This window comes from Eleutherodactylus coqui, chromosome 3, assembly GCF_035609145.1.
Source record: "Eleutherodactylus coqui strain aEleCoq1 chromosome 3, aEleCoq1.hap1, whole genome shotgun sequence".
Lineage (NCBI taxonomy): Eukaryota > Metazoa > Chordata > Amphibia > Anura > Eleutherodactylidae > Eleutherodactylus > Eleutherodactylus coqui.
Genome location: NC_089839.1, coordinates 278422416 through 278438266, shown reverse-complemented (window position 1 = coordinate 278438266; position 15851 = coordinate 278422416). Strand labels below are relative to the sequence as shown.

General features: G+C 41.4%; 1 protein-coding gene across 2 annotated transcripts in view; it reads right to left on the bottom strand.

Moving 5' to 3' along the window:
* The window catches only part of ASTN1 (astrotactin 1), a 516497-nt gene that overhangs the window by 392593 nt on the left and 108053 nt on the right, over positions 1-15851 (bottom strand). The window lies entirely within an intron of this gene.

Genomic DNA, 15851 nt, shown 5'->3' with positions numbered 1-15851 from the left:
AATAAATGCATGCTCCTGGATGTAGCTGTGGCATTCAGAATAAAACTCCACTGAAAAAGACTGTAGACATTTTATTTTATGACTTTGCGTCTAAAAAGTTTAGGTGACTTTTTGTCCTGTGGTGGGTTTCCAGAAAAATTGGCCGAAAGGTCCTTTCAAGACCCATTTCTACAGCTTTATCAGCTAGAGTTGAAGGGGGTTACAAAAAGTTTCTAGCTCTTAAGGACTTTGCATTTCTGTGGTTTACATGGATGATCAACAGGAACTCTGTAGTGCCTTGTTTGACCTGTGGTGGTGCTGCACCCTAGTTGCTACTTCCCATGCAAATTATAATTGATAGCTGGGATTCCTAGTAGCGGAACGCCCTGTGATTAGCTTTTCTTTGAGGGACCTTTCTAAAGCATTGTCAAAGTGGACAATCATATTAAGAAAGAGCAAATAGGACCTAGAGTAGGGTTAAAAAAATTGCAGTCCTACATCATTACCCTGATAAATCACTGTTTTTAGCAGAAGTGATATTTCTACATAACAAGTAATTTACTTGTAAGTCTAGTAGAGTAATAGAAAAAAACAGAGTCAACAATTAGGACATGCCACTCATTCTGAGTAATTGAATTATTAATTGAAAGGGGAGTTTTCAAAATAATAGCAGCGAGGAGTTAAATTGGGGAAGTCATTAATTCTGTGGAATAACAGGTGTTAATTTTGGCCCTTATTTAAGTTCGAGGGGGGCAAATGTTGGATATAGTGCATTTCCTTCTGAAATACTGGTCATAATAAGTTGTTCTAGATGGAATTCTGATGAAGGGCGTACTTTGATTAAAAAGTTGATTAGAGAGGGAAAACATAGAGAAGTGCAGCAAATTATAGGCTGCTCAGCTAAAATGATCTCGAATGCCTTGAAATGGCAACCCGAACCTGAAAGACGTGGAAGAAACCCGGGAACTACTGCATGGTGGTGCAAAAAATTATAATATGGCGATGTTTCCTATGGTCTTGGACTGATTTATCACATACGAGAAAACATCGATGAATTTGAATATATCAAAATACTTGAGGAGATCATGTTACCCTACAACCTTGAAATGCCCTTGAAATGGGTGTTTCAACACGACAATGACCAAAAACACCCCAGCAAGCGAACAACATCTTGGTTAAAAACAAAATTGAGAAAATGGAATGGCCAGACCAATCCTCCGAGCTCAATTCCATAGAGAACTTGTGGGGGTGACATAAAAAATATGGTTTATGAGACAAAACCAAAAAAATGCAGAAGAACTGTGGAATGAAGTCCAATCTTCCTAGACTGGAATACCTGTTCAGAGATGCCAGACTATGGTAGGCTCCGTGCAACACAGATGTCAAGCAGTTCTCAGAAACAATGGTTATGCCACAAAATATTAGTTCAGTAATTCAAAGTAAGGGCTTAGTCACACGGGCGTTTATTGCCGCGATTTGCGCATGCGCATGCGTCCGGCGACTTTTTAAAACCATTGCTTTGCAATGGTATCGGACACATGAGCGCTTTTTATGCGCTCGTCCGATAAATTAGAGAACAGAAATCGCAGATCGCACCTATCTGCGATCTGCGATTCCTGTTCTCTTCTCTATATGCGCTCAATGGGGCCGGCGGCAGCAGCGCCGACCCCATTGAGAACATACAGAAGACAAATCATTCTTCTCTGCCACAGCTGTAACAGCTGTGGCAGAGAAGAACAATGTTTGCCCATTAAATTCAATGGAGCGGCAATACAGCCGACTCCATTGAAAGCAATGGGCTGCCGGCGTGCGCGGGATGAATTGTCGGGAAGGGGTTAAATATATAACCCCTTACCTGCAATGCATCCTTAAATGTGAAAAAATAAAAAAAAAGGATGTACTCACCAGCTCCCGGCAGCTGGAGATCCCGGCGGTCGGCCTGCAGTGGGTGTGAAGGAGGTGTGACTCAGGCTTGCCCCTGATTGGCTCAGCCTGAGCCAATCAGAGGCTGATCTCAGTCACACCCATTCATGAATTCATGAATGGGTGTGACTGAGACTTGCTTCTGATTGGCTCAGCGCTGAGCCAATCAGGGGCAAGCCTGAGTCACACCTCCTTCACACCCACTGCAGGCCGACCGCCGGGATCTCCAGCTGCCGGGAGCAGGTGAGTACATCCTTTTTTTTTATTTTTTCACATTTAAGGATGCATTGCAGGTAAGGGGTTATATATTTAACCCCTTCCCGACAATTCATCCCACACTCGCCCGCAGCGCTTGCATTCAATGGAGCCGCTGTATTGCCGGCTCCATTGAATGCAATGCGCTGGACAGCTCCGGCCCGTTTCTAATGAAATGCGGCTAGGAGCAGATTTTCGGGCGATTTTTGGGCCGATTTTTCGGCGCCGGTCATGCGATTTGCGCATGCGCATCCGTCATGCGATGCGCAAATCGCGTGAAAAAACGCCCGTGTGACTAAGGCCTAAAGTGGAATCTTAAACATTTTTTTAGTTTATACATTACTTTATTTAAGTTTTTTTATAGAAAACCCTGACATTGCTACTTTTGGACCATCCAAAAATTCATTTTTCTTTACTTCCTGTAAAGGATTGACACAAACTGGATACATTTTGTTATTGTTTTGCTTTGGAATTGAATGTTTAGTATTTCCAGGGCATTTGCATGTATGGAAATAAAAATTATTTTAATGACTTTGCACTTTATTTGCTTTTCCAAACTCATTGCTATTTTTTTAATACTACTGTAAATGTTTTTTTTAACATTTTTTTACATATAAAATTATTGCCTAGGTCCCTTGAGGTTGGACACTGACTCTATCGATGGTCATAAATTGATGCTAATCTGGTACTTTGGTGGTGCCAATGATTATTGAAATGTTATCTATCTATCTATCTATCTATCTATCTATCTCCATAGCAAACACTAGCGTCTCCCGAGAAAAGAATGTAAAGTATTTTTCCAGAGACATTAGTATGTCAGTGAACATAGATCAACCATCTGCAAAGCTTTGGAAATGACTTCCTTCAATAAGAACATAAGGAGTCTCCTAGTGCGAGACACTTAGCTAAATGTCAGTACAGTCTAAAGACATGTGAATTTTGACTACATAGCATGTGCAAAAGAAAACCGTAAAGTAGTGACAGCGAAAAGTGCCTCAAGCACAAGATGTGCTGGATATACAAAAACTCCAAATGTTGGCTCGGATATCATGGTATCATCTAGACTATGTTGGACAGCTTCCCAAACTTCCCTGTGTGGTTTGTAAACCTGTTGCGTTACTAAATCGTTTTGATAGCTTTATTTTTATCTTTGTTTAAGCCTATTATAACAGATTTTGATGATTATTAGATGGTACGGGCCATTAACTTGTCAACCAGACAGATCAGTTTCTTTTTTGGCGCCGGCTGTTGTCTGACCCCACCGTTCCGGAAACTATTTATATATATGATAAGAGACTATTATAGAATCTTTGTCCTTGTTCGGTGTTGTTAGAAACTGAGAGTGAATTTAGAGAAGCATGGCATCATAAAAGTTGCAATGAATTCTTTATATATAGCGCACCAGGTTCCTCTTCCTCTCTCTATCTCCCAAATGTTTAAATAATAATGCAAAGATGTCTTAGTTTTTTATTACTGCAAAGCTTACTGGAGACCTATAAATTTAATCTAGCCGGCTGTTTCGCATCCGAGCTCCAGAGTTAATATACAAGAGAATTTCTATTCTTTTGCATGACAAAATGAAAAAGTTTACCCTTTATAAGAGCGTTCACTTCCCCCGCCCACCCCCTCAAAAAAAAAATTAAAAAAGATTTGCCAGCATTTCTACATTTCTGGTTAATCTTAGTCTCATAGTCGTGTAATATGGGATCAAGGGCAATTTTCGCCAAATGTACAGTGCAGTATGGGGCAGAGGCATTTGGCATTACGAAATGGAACATGCACCAAGCAGAAACCTTACTGATGAATACAATTGAATGTCACGTCTATAGGGGACGCACATATCTTGAATGTTGCATAGTAGTCCTAATACAAATCTACAATAGGTACTGTTGGCTCCCCTGTGAGGGTGCACAAATGTAATCCTCTCTGGTTTATCATTAAGTTCAATTTTAGCAAAGTCAAGTCCAGCAACCCCTGGCCCTAGCCAGCAACTTTTATCTTAGTCCCAGAAGTACCTGCTTAGGCCTTAGTCAGACGGGCGTTTTTTCGCGCGATTTGCGGATCGCATGACGGATGCGCATCCGCAAATCGCGTGACCGGTGCGCGCAAGTCGCCCGCAAATCGCCCGAAAATCTGCTCCTAGCCGCGTTTCATTAGAAATGGGCCGGAGCTGTCCAGCGCATTGCATTCAATGGAGACGGCAATACAGCCGTCTCCATTGAAAGCAATGCGCTGCGGGCGAGCCCGGGATGAATTGTCGGTAAGGGCTTAAATATATAAGCCCTTCCCTGCAATGCATCCTAAAATGTGTAAAAATAAAAAATATATATGCACTTACCTTCTCCCGGCAGCTGGAGCTCCGAGCGGCCGTCCTGCAGTGGGTGTGAAGGGGGTGTGAGTCAGACCTGCCCCCTGATTGGCTCAGCGCTGAGCCAATCAGAGGCATGCCTCACTCACACCCATTCATGAATTCATGAATGGATGTGAGTCAGACCTGCCCCTGATTGGCTCAGCGCTGAGAGGCAGCAGTCACTCACCCATTCATGAATTCATGAATGGGTGTGTGAGTGTTTTCAGCCTCTGATTGGTCAGGGCTGTGACCAATCAGAGGCAGATCATTCAGCAGGTGGGGATTTTAAAGCCCCGCCGGCTGAATAGTGCCGAGAAGCAGTTCAGGAGAACTGACAGCGGCCGCTGCTGGACTCCGGCTGCACTAGAAAGGTGAGCATACAATTTTTTTTTATTTTAACACATTTTAGGATGAATTGCAGGGAAGGGTTTATATATTTAACCCCTTCCCGACAATTCACCCCGCGCACGCCGGCAGCCCATTGCTTTCAATGGAGCGGCTGTATTGCCGCTCCATTGAATTCAATGGGCAAACATCGTTCTTCTCTGCCACAGCTGTTACAGCTGTGGCAGAGAAGAATGATTTGTCTTCTATATGTTCTCAATGGGGTCGGCGCTGCTGCCGCCGGCCCCATTGAGCGCATATACAGAAGCGAACAGGAATCGCAGATAGGTGCGATCTGCGATTTTTTGTTCTAGAATTTTTTCGGACGAGCGCATAAAAAGCGCTCATGTGTCCGATACCATTGCAAAGCAATGGTTTTAAAAAATCGCCGGACGCATGCGCATGCGCAAATCGCGGCTAAAAACGCCCGTCTGACTAAGCCCTTAAGGTTAAAAAAAAGGTAGGTGAATGTGTGGATAGCGTGGCAGTGGACAAACGGAGGCAAGAAACAGTTCATGCAGTAAAATACAACTTTTACTAAACAGATATTTATAGTGTCACTCCGTAGGAAGGCAAAATACTTAAAATGTTGCCAATTCAAGGACTACAGCCCCAAACACTATAATACATGGGCCTGAGTTGCCTTCAGTGTAGCCAAGTTTAACCTGACTTTAACTTGCACCAGAACTCCTAAACTAGCGTCTATCTGGTGCTTTGATAATGCCTCTGTCTACTCTGGATGCCACTGGTGGCATACTAGTTGTATCACCAGGGGAAGGCACACAACTCTACTAGAGAGCTGGATCTTCTCCGCTGGTTAAGCGCTAGCTGCACACCCTGTTATTTCTTCTCCCATGCTCTGTGTGTTTTTCACAGGTCCCGCACAATCCTATTTGTGCCACTTGATTCTTCGAGGAGTGAGCACATTTTCTCCATCATCTTACAATATCTATGCTGTAGCATTGGGTTATTTCTGCAGCTCAATAACAACTTCTCTCTGCATATTTGTCGGATGCCTTGCTTCTTAGCTTGGATCTGCTGTTGAATTATGTCATAGCAGCTTCATAGCAAGCTGAAGCACCTCCTGCATCACTGCTCATTAACATGTGTGGGAGACTCCTCTTCATTCATTGACATCTAGCATGGCTCTACAATTTACTGCTGCCTCAAAGTTGTACCCACACACTCACTCACGGGCAAATGCACCTATGGTGTTTAAATTGCTCATTCTTCCAATGTTCTCTCCCACACTGATGAGGCTCAATTATGCCTCATTCCCCATCAATCATGGTATCTGAGCAAGATCTTCTCAGCACCATATTGGGAAGAGCACAGCTTTTAAAATCCATCAAGAAGAACCACCAGAGTCAAAGAATTATCTGAAACAATCTGGAGGACCCATTCAGAAAGGCCATGTGAACATAGGTCCTGCAGCATATAATGCAATTCAACGACAACTAAGAATGCAGTATGGCTATTAGGTGGCAACATAACAATAGAAATATGCATAACAAGTAGCATCGGATACATATACATCCAATATATCATGATTGTGGCTTAAAGTAACACTTTGGGCCTAGACAAACAAAGATCGCCACACCAGGGAATTGAGGGGAAACTGATCAAATTTGCTGATGACATAAAGCTAGGAGGGATAGTTAACACTAGAGAAGAGAGAGAGTATTCAAAATGATCTAGAAAAGCTTGAACAGTGGGCAGTGATTAACAGAATGGTATTTAACAAGGAGAAATGCAAGTTCCTACATGCAGGCAAGAAAAATGAAAAAAGCACATACAGAATCATTGGAACTGAGCTAAGCAGCAGCACATGTCAAAAAGAATTGGGTATACTAATAGATCATAGACTGAACATGAGTCAACAATGTGAGGCAGCAGCCAAAAAGGCAAACGCAATTCTGGAATGTATTAAGAGAAGCATAGAGTCTAGATCACGTGAGGTTATTATCCCCCTCTACTCTTCCTTAGTCAGACCTCATCTGTAATACTGTGTCCAGTTCTGGGCACCCCACTTTAAAAAAGACATAGACAAACTGGAGCAAGTTCAGAGAAGAGTTACCAAGATGGTAAGCGGTCTGCAAATCATGTCCTGTGAGGAACGGTTAAAGGATCTGGGAATGTCTAGCTTGCAAAAAAGAAGGCTGAGAGGAGACTTAATAGCTGTCTACAAATATCTGAAGGGCTGTCACAGTGCAGAGGGATCAGCCTTATTCTCAGTTGTAGAAGGAAAGACTAGAAACAATGGTATGAAACTGAAAGGGAGGAAACATAGATTAGATATTGGAAAAAACTTTCTGACAGTGAGGGTGATCAATGAGTGGAACAGGTTGCCAGAGGAGGTGGTGAGTTCTCCTTCAATGGAAGTCTTTAAACAAAGGGTGGACAAATATCAGTCTGGGAAGATTTAGTGATCCTGCACTGAGCAGGGGGTTGGACCCAATGACCCTGGAGGTCTCTTCCAACTCTACCATTATATGATTCTATTAGGTTGCATTATTAATCACTACACCTGCCTTGATTAACCAGTGCTGTCTACATGAGCAGTGCTGGCAAGTTAGAGCAGCATGTAGTGTATCAGGTAATACCTCCTGTCTTGAACCTCATGGATAATTGACATTGGTGATAGCCACTAAAGTCAACCATTACAGTGGCCATGGGGGTCTATAAACCAGCTTAAAAAAAGACTGACATGGAATACATATATGTGGGCCATTGTATTTTTACTTTTTCAAAACACAGCATGATCTAAGTGCAGCGTTTTTAACAATCTTTTCTATTCATAGACTTCAATTACAATTGCTCCAAACATAGCAACTACCTGTGTGACTTGTGTTGCAACTTTTGTTCCAATTTTTGAATATATTTCTCTTGTTGCTCCCACACACCAAGGAGGCCAAACTTTACAATTAGAAGTTTCTATCTATAAACATGCTCCTAGACCTTAGGATGTGTTCACAATAGGTTTGAGGCTCCATCCTAAGGTTCCATTTGGATCTTGACAAATGGCATCCAGATCGATACCTTCACAGAACCATTACTGAAACGGAGACCACTTTGGTCTCCATTTAAGATAGTCAACTACACTATTCTGTCTGGCACAAATGCCATAAAGGAATGAAAAACTATTGAAATTGAGATCAAAGCTTGCAGCAATGAAAGCCTGTGGTTTCATTGAGGATTCTATCTAGATGCCGTTTTTGTCGGTTCAGATGGAATCCCAGGATGAAGCCTCAAATGTGTTATGAAAACACCCTTAGATAGCTGTCAGTAGAATGCTCATCTGGCAGACAATTATTCTTCCTGACTCCCACTCACATGTGTTTTTAATGGAGAAACAAGAATAAGCCGATGCCAGACACCTCTGGTAGCAGCTTGTTGTCTATGGGAACAAAGGATTAGGCTTGTCGTAGTCCAATATACCTAATCCTTCTTTTCCCTGACATCTGCTATTGGAGAAGAGTTGGAACACCCCCATACACATAAGATAGCAGATTTGGCTGGCTTACATCTCTTGTGTATGGGCATCTGTCAACTTGCCAGGGTTAGGTCTTTAAGCCAGCGCAATCTTTCAGCTAACATTTGAAGAGATACAAACAAGATTTGCTAATGTTTTTTTTCCATCAGTGCTGTACCTAACCTTTACTGCTCGCCACTGTCTCCATCTCCTAGTCCATCATGTTGACGCTAAGATTCATGTTTTTCATTAGGCAATAACATCTGAGTGCATACACGGTCTTCCTCTGCATCTGTTACTCTCCTTATCTGCTAAAACTATGGCTTAACTGAAGATGATTTAATAAAAGTAACATTTAATTCCATAGACAGAGCCAGCTTGGTTCCAAGTTTCCTCGCCATCTCTCGTCTGCCTTGATAAACAGGCCCTACAATATGTTCTTGGATGAAGAAAATATCACAAAAACTTAAAATGCCATTAAAGTATGAAGTGAAGATGCATGATGAATTTCCGAAAGCAGAATGACCTCTAATAAGGACAGCCAGTGCTTACATTAACCTTTTGTCTGTTATATCCATTTCAAACGCTTCTATGGAATTAAACAAAGGGTTGTTCTTGACCACCTTTATGGTGTGCAAATTCACTTTATATTCACATTGAACCTTCTCCTGTAAAAGGACTTAGTAAATTATGGAGAAATGCCAAAACCAGGGTGAAAACAGGTTGTGTCCAGCTCAACCTGGTTGTTGACCTGACCTCCTTCAGTAAAGAAGTTTTTGGTTCATGCGTCAATGTACCATAATTGACCTAAAATACTTTTAAGTAAGTATTTCCAAGGGTCTTTTGAAACACAGTATGACAATCTAACTATGCTGTAGGTCTTGGTGGGTACTGCCTCTCCTTTGTTTTATAGGCCAGGCAATGTTCCTTATACATATAGGATATGCTAATTAGCTCTACTTTATGAAGAAGAAAACTCTCTGAAGCCAACTATGGGAAGGTAGCTATCCTATAAGTCAATGACCAACCCTTTAACAGGGTTGCAACATGAATAGAGATATTAGCCAAACCAGAGTCTTCTCCTAGAGAAAAAAAAAAACACCAATCTATGGCTAGGTGTTTCAGGCTTCTTACCCCTTGTTAGTCCCAACAGGTTCTGATTCTCTTTATGGAAACAACAACAGATGGCATAACGAGGCTAAGGGCAAAAACACATGGGCATATGCACAACTACGCTCGCCACTACGGAGCATAGTTTCGCATCAACCAGGATTTGTTTGTTGTTTCGGGCAATTAAAACTCATGGCCGTATTTCGGGGCTAAAGGTTACTTTTACATGGGTTGATAGTTACCCAAGTGATCACTCAAAGGAGCGATTATGGGAAATTGTGATCCCATGTAAACCAGGGTCAAACAGAATTACTCACTTGTTGAAGTTGCTTGGTTTTTATCCCACCTAAAAAACCAAGCAACTATCGGCCCATTTAAGCAGGAAGTCATTCTATCTATGAATGACTGCCTGTTTACTTTGAATGGAGGTGAATGGCCAGAAGAGATCTCAGGAGCACTTCACCTCCATTCAGTGAGCATTTATTGCTCCTATGTAAAAACACAATAGGGGTGATCGTTGAGAACTAAAAGCGCCCTACAGTTGCCCTGTTTAAAGGTACGCTGTTAGACAGCCATCCCAACAATTATACGTAGCTCTCGTGCTTTTACACAAGAGTGATAATCGCTCATTGAAGGTAGGCAGAGCGCACCGGAGATCTTTTCAGGCTGCCCGCCTCCATTCGCTGTGAACAGGCAGTCAGTCATAGATGAATGACTGCCTGTTTGAGTGGGCCAACAGTCACTTGGTTTTTAGGTGAGCTAAAAACAAAAAGACTGACAAGTGAGTGCTTCTTGGTCATTTGCCTGTCGAGTCCCTTGTTTACACTTGATAACAGTCACCCGTAATCGCTCTTTCGAGCAATAATGTGGGCAACTGTTGGCCCATGTAAAAGTACCCCAACAAAACCAGTTATGAGTAAAACCTGAGTTAACAACATCCAAGCAAATAACGGCTCTCATACACAAGCGGGTGTATCTCCCGCACAGGAAACATGCAGCAGTACACAATGCACTATCTTGACGTGTATACGGGCAAAACACATGCCAAGATAGAGCATGTTGCGTTCCTTTTTGCACTTGCATTTTGCACGCTGTGTGTGAGAGCGCCTTTAAAGGGAATGTAAAGTTTGTTACCACGTATTACGTACACAAACCCTGTGAATATAATACACGGTAACAGCTACTTGTATGAGAAAGCCCTTAAACGAATAAATGTTTGGTTTCTAATTATTGTATCATTGCAGGACACATTTTAGGACCTCTGCTACATGCAGATGCTACAGATTATACACCTATAGGGCTTTTACTTAACTGAGGCTCACGTGAAACAGAGTGTAAAGGCAGCATAAATGCAGTCCTAAGCTCTTGCTCACGACCTGAAGGTTGCAGGTTCAATCCCCACTTGGTTCAGGTAGCCAGCTCAAGGTTGACTCAGTCTTCCAAGGTCAGTAAAATGAGTAACCAGCTTGCTGGAGAGTAATAAATAAATTACTTGAAAGCTCTGCAGAATAAGTTGGTGCTATACAAATCCCAAGACTTACTTTATTTAAATTTTCTTTTAAACGCACTTCTGATTTTGTTATAAGAGTAGCAAAAGCGTAATAGCACATTAGCTGAGAAAGAAAATGTAAAAATATCTTTAGAACCTCACTAATAACTATAGTATGAAATAAATATAGTGACGGCACAATGCAGCAAGAATAAGGAAGGACTCAAAGTTATGCACAGTTTTAAATTTTTCACGGAGTGTTGTACCCCATCACTGCCTGCAGATGTCACTGTTCCTCTTGCCAGATTGTTATATAACTTGCAGTCCATTATAAGTGTCCCTTATTTCAGATTTACAATGTGTCACGTTCTTAAAGAAAATGTATTTTCATATAGTAATAGAGTTCAATGAAAAACAATTCTATACAATATACATATAGAAAAAAAATTCCCTTCCTCGTACAAATTGTGATTATTATGTAGCAGAAATAGGGCAAGATTTCCCTTCCAGGCCTGGATCCCCATGCAGCATCCTATACCAGAGGCTGTACAAAGACTTGTTTCTACAATTATAGTAAGTATAGTCAGAGGCTGTCCAACGCAGATGACCCCGAGATGTTTTACAATCTAGCAACAGCAATATCATGTCTGTCTTAAGGAAAGATCAATAATTCCTTGGCTATAAAAGTATCTGGATTGATAGTATTCGTGACACGCACATATAACATCGGCAATGTAAAGTTTGGGATGAAAAGGATAAATATTGTCTAATTCTAAAAAGTTGACATCAATTGTGCATTTTACAGCTAAAGTGATCTACAATGACAGCAAGAAGCTGTAAAACATGGAGTAGTGTTCAAGAGGGACTTGGAAATGGTCAGCAGTGGACACAAAATGTCAAATGCTACTATGTATTGTGACATCACATATGACCATTAATGATGGTTGTGTGCTCCACATTCATTAGCGATGAGCGAACTTTTGCAAAAAGTTAAGTTTGATCCAAATTAATTCAAACCAAACTGGAAGTTCACCAAATCCCCTAAAACTGGTGTATAAGACTGGCTGAGAGTATTACACAGGGCTTCTATGGCTCTAAGACAGTGTTATACACAAGTGTTCAGGACTAGTGTTGGGCTAGCCAAGCCAGCAGAGCCCTGTTTCACATAGAACTTAGTTACAGCTTGGTTCGGGTTTGTGCCAAACTAAACTTTTAGCAAAGTTAAACCTGAAACAGGGCTCTACTGGTTTTGTTTGTTTAACCCTTTCCAATCCACTGACTGACTTATAAAGACATTCTGATTGAAGGCTTTACAGCTTCCGATGTCTGAAGACACCGGGCAGGGTATTCTTATTGTATATTACTGGCCGCTCTGTTGTTGGGGGCCTCTTCAGCATGTCCAATACCGCAGTACTAGCTCTAGCCAACAGGTGGCGCCATTGAATAATGGCAGAAAGAGAAAACCCCCTAGGAAACCCTGAATCCAAGATTGGATTGCAAATGTTTAAAACTATACTTGATTCCTTATCCACTTACTTCTAAGTATATTATTTTCCATTAGGGCTCAGTCAGCCGAGCAAATTTTTCACACATTATAGGCGCGGGGAAAAAAAAAAAAATCGCACATCGCACTCAATGGCATATCTTTTACAGGTGTAAATTTTTTCTGCTTCTAAAAAACGGACATAAAAACAGCTTTCATTGGTTCTTATAGATGCGAATCACAAACGCGCCTAACATGCGTCCAAAAAAACGCTCATCTGACTGAGCCCTTAAGAGGGGATGTATGGAAAAAAAAAAACACAATTTCCTCATTATTTTATTTTCTTTGGAAGGAGGGGCTGCTTTTACAATGTTCACCTTGCAGTAAAAATGAGATGTTATCTTTATTCTGTGGGTCAGTACGAATATAGCAATACCCAATTTATAGTTTTTTCTTTATGTAGCTTTCTTTCGCCATCTTTTAGCCCCACCCACCTCATAACTTTTTTTTCCATTGCTCGGGTTGTGTGAGGGCTCGTTACTTCCAAGGTGACCTGCATTTTTTATGGATACCATTTCGAGGTACATTTCTAGGATTAATAATCTCAAATTCAACTAAATGGGACTTTTACGGACACGGCGATATCAATTTTTTAATTTATTTTTTATGGAATGACTGAATTTTTTTTCTTTTTTACTTTTAATATGTTTTATTTTTTCTAATAACTAAGAAAACTTTGTGTTACTCATTTGAAATTTTTTTTATTACCCACATGGGACTTGAACTTGTGATTTTGTGATCACTTATACAGTATAAAGCAATACTAGAATATTACATTGTATGGTATTCTGAAAGGCATTCTTTTAAAACAAGCCACAGGTTCGTCTTAATAGAAGCTCCCTCATGGCAGTTCTAGGGGTCTTCAGAAGGCCGTAGGCTGCCACGGCACCTGGACGGCTACCTACAGTCTCATCATGGGGTTGTGTTATTTAGGACATCCAAAAACCGATCACTGCATTTCAATACCACTGTCAGAAGTAACAGCGATATATATGCTGGCGGGTGTCAGCTGTCAAAGATGTCTGACACCTGCCATGTATGTAGCAGGCTTGGCTCCCGAGCCAGCTCCAAACACAGGCATCCGATATGCTCTGTATAGGGGTTAAAAAAATATGTTAGGAAAGCCAACAGATCCTCTGCAATGAAATGGTACTTTCTAGTGTTGCTTACAGCAATCCCTCAAGGTACAAAGGCCTTGGGTTGCAATAGTTTCCATCTATAATGGTCTTTCCCAGGCCATTAATGCCATAGACACTGCAGACCAGCGGTACATGTGATTGGCTGGAAGGCACAACCAATCTGCATTAGCATTTAACTTGTAAATCACCTGTATTATTGGAGTGGATGCGCTGATTGGCTGTCTAGTAACACCTCTACGCAGTACAGTGTGGTAATACATGCTCTATCTGTGCCATGATGAGCTGATCCTTTAGACACCAAGTTGGGGTGGCTCCATTATTATTATTTTGGTGTACTGTGTACTGTACAAAGCCCTGGTGAATTATTAGGGTTTCTAATTTTATTGACAGGTAGAACTATCATTGGAGAGGAGGGTTCACCAGTGGGTAGGGCTTAAATCATAAATGGCGGCCCCTTCGTTCTCAGGATTGGTGGGGTTCCCAGAGTTACTCACCATTGTGATGGACTGTAATAAACTAAGTAAAATGCTTATTGCAAATATGTGCTTCTCTTCTACACTTGCTAACACAGCTACCTGCTACAGTGCTGACTAACTACTCTCCTCCCCCTCCCCCTCCCACCATGCTACTTAAGATGCACATTCCTCGTCCAGGAATTCCAAGATGATGACATCAGCTCCTGGAGGAAGAAACCCATATAAGGAAATAACCAATCAGCTACAGATTCATGGTTCATGATGTCTTAACTATGCATACCATCTATAAAACCTCATGCAGCTTGTTAGAATAAAGGAAGTGTCATTCAACTGAACTGTGTGTCAGTGTGATTCTTGTGTGCATGCACAGGCCTTGGAGCTTCTAATCAGGAAGGGGGCAGATATTCATTAGGTACTTCCTGTACCAATTCATTACACCATCATCAATCATAGGGGGATAAAGTATCCCAGAGATATGTCATCACTGTATACAATGGGCATGGCCCTCTATTGCCATTCTCATAAGCAAAAGACACCCCCAAGTAAAAAATGCCGCCTTACCATCATGTCTATTAGCAGGTAACCGTACATATGGTAAATGAAGGGAGGATGGGAAATTCTGAGCCAACAACTGTCATACATCCATTGTAATAAAGAAAACCTAATGACTTTTTAATGAACCATGTCCTGCTCTATGTACACTTCAAATTGAGCTATGACTCCCACCTCTCGGTTCCATTTAGAGGTTCTTACGTCCAGGAATCTCTTCGTTCTCTGCCTCTTTGATATCTGTATTATATTCCAATCTCCCACATGTTCTGATGTGCGAATAATTCTACTGTAAATTACCATATACACAATTAACTGATCTGAGATACAAAAACCTCCAAGGACCAAAATCAGTAAGACTCAATTGAAGTCTAGGGGACCGTTACCAGAATGAATACATTAACAATAATAATTTTGTCCCCATGGCAACACGCTATTAATGAGAAAAAAATAATTAGTGATATCTTAACTAGTAAAGTTTAGGAAGCTTTCAAAGTCAGAGGTACAAACAGCTGTTCTTCAGTTTTCATGCTGCGGAAATGGAACAGACTCGGCAAGTGTGTGCAATGCGTGTGCAGAAGGCACCCGGAGTATAGCCGCAGGTGCAGCAAAGGGGGCATATAGTGTGTGTGTGGGGGGGGGGGGGGGGGGGGGAATAGTGTGGTGAGCTGAGTGTAGGAACAGGCAAGTAAGTGGTTAACTGGTGGAGCGGAGCTGGAATTATAGAATATAAGGTAAAGCATAAGGTAGGAGAGGTCTTCCAAGCTAGAAGTGTAAAGAGTGAAGATTACCTGTCTATCCTTACCAAAGCAAGAGAGGAAAAAGAAGAGAAATAAGAAGATGAACGTGGGGTATTTATATGGGTATGACAGAAGTCACCGCAGCGGTAGGATCAGATGTCCTTGAAGGCAAGAGCAGACAAATTGAGAATGCAGATATCCTTTTAAAGGGGTACATGGAGCTCCGTTATGCGGATGACACAACTCTGTTTGCGGAAACAAAAGCAGCTGATATGTAAGATTAAAACCGAGAGTGAAAAAATGGTCCTCTACCTAAATTTAGAGAAGATTAAAATTATGACAAATGCAAAAATTGGCCAAATTCAAATCAAAATCAACAATGAAGTCATAGAATGCGTGCAAGACTTCATTGTCCTTGGCTCAAAAATTGACCAGGCTGGAG